Here is a 1,936-nt window from a genome sequence, read left to right as displayed (position 1 = left end):
CTTTAGGCAGGTCCCTCCATGGCCCATGTGGAGCTACCATTATGCAGTGCGTTTGTACTAGCCCTGCTATGTGATGTGCCCAGAACAGGGGTCCGGGTTGGGAGGTGGGAAGGGCCCAGCTTCCTCAGCAGGCCTGATTTCTTTATACTCAGCTAACCAGGGCCAGCCTGGGCACTGGCGTAGCTTCAGTGTTCACGGTGCAGGAAGAAGAGAGATGGCAACTTCTCAGTGGAGCTTCAGTTTGTGGCTAACAGGAGGCAAGCTAGGCTGCAGGGGTGTAGTGTGAGTCGGGCAAGACACAGCAAGGTTTCTGCATGTTCAATCATCTGCCCTGGTACGCAAAACTGCTCCGAATGGAACAGGATTCAACCGTCTTTTCCCAAGGTGTTTCCTTCCCCTCTGTGAACTAACTACTGGGAAGTGGTGGGCAGGTGCGTCAGAGACTGAAGAGAGAGAGGCACAGAGAAGTAGAGGAACTGGGCCACACTGATGCTCCAGGGAGGACCAGGGGTGACTAAGCAAGACTCTAATGCACACCTTGGTTCCTGAGCTGTACACTCTGGGGAGACATCGGTGATGTTCACAGTGATTCCCATTGAAGAAGAGCCCGCATGTGGCCCTCCATGTGCAGGGCCCAGTCTGTCCCAGATTTGCCTCAGATTCCCAGTGGATGGTCAATGTCAGACTGGGGGATGGGGAGCAACACCCTAACAGTTCAGTCGCCTTCTAGTTCCACTACTAGCGCCAGAGATTAGACTTTCTTTTCAGATTTTAACATTTTGTTTCCTCTGTCCCTGCCTTTTAAAAAGAATGTAGGTTTTTTCCCAGAGTAGAGCCCCTGGCTCTATTACTTACTGAGTACAGGGTACCTAGGTGGGATTTAACAAAACCCTGTGTCCCTAAGGCTCAGGAAACCCATGAGATTCTCTTGGGGACAGTGTCAGGGAGTTATTCTACATTTTCTCCAAAGCTGACTGCGAGATGGAGCCTGAGTGTGGAACCCTAGCAAGCCAAGCAGGAAAGGAAGGGGTGCAACAAATCCCGCCACCCTTTGATCTCCGGGAAGTGAGGCCCTCTGAGGTGTCTGAGGTTTGAGGAGACTCCAGACTGAGCAGAGAGGAGTCAATGCTGCAGCAGCCGCGGGTAAGCTAAGGGTAGCCAGGCCTGGGTCAAGCATGTGCTGTGAGCTTGGTGGGTGTGTCTAGAGAGTTGAATAAGACTTGTGCTATAGGGGGAGAGAAGAAAGAGTGGGAGATGAGGCAGGGAGCCCCACAAAAACCCAGCTGTCTCCCCCAGCTGTGTCTAATTGTTCCCCAATGATGGCGACACCACAACCCAGAGCTCTGGAGACAGATTCTCCCTTTCCTGACAAGTAAGACAGAATGGCTGTGTTTCTGCCCTTGGGGACTGTGGTGGTCTGAATAAGAGCGAGCCCCATAGGCTCATGTATTTGAAAGCTTGGTCCTCAGTGAAACAGCTTGGAAGGGATTAGGTGTGTGGCTTTATTGGAGAAGGTGTACCACTTGCAGTGGGCTTGAGGGTTTCAAAGGCCCCTGCCAGGCTCAGGCTCTCTCTCTCTCTCTCTCTCTCTCTCTCTCTCTCTCTCTCTCTCTCTCTGCAACTTGCAGATGAGATGTGACTTCTCAGCTACTTCTTCAGCACAGTGCCTGCCTCCCACCACACTCTGCCAGGGTGACCATGGGCTCACCCTCTGAAACTGTAAGCAAGCCCCCGATTAGATGCTTCATTTTATAAGTTCCCTTGGTCATGATGTCTCTCCGCAGCAACAGAACACCGTGACAGGGACTTAGTTATTAAGGATTAAAACTTTTTTTTTTTTTTTTGTAATTCTTTACTACCCAGGGGTGGTTTTGATGACACTGCACAGGACAAAAAAAAAAAAAAAAAAAAAAAAAAAAAAAAAAAAAAAAAAAAA

The sequence above is a fragment of the Alexandromys fortis genome, unplaced genomic scaffold (genome assembly GCF_014885135.2).
Source record: "Alexandromys fortis isolate MF-2015 unplaced genomic scaffold, M_Fortis_MF-2015_v1.1 scaffold_6, whole genome shotgun sequence".
In the NCBI taxonomy this organism is placed as follows: domain Eukaryota; kingdom Metazoa; phylum Chordata; class Mammalia; order Rodentia; family Cricetidae; genus Alexandromys; species Alexandromys fortis.
The sequence above is the reverse complement of the archived record's forward strand: the minus strand, read 5'-3'. Positions refer to the sequence as shown.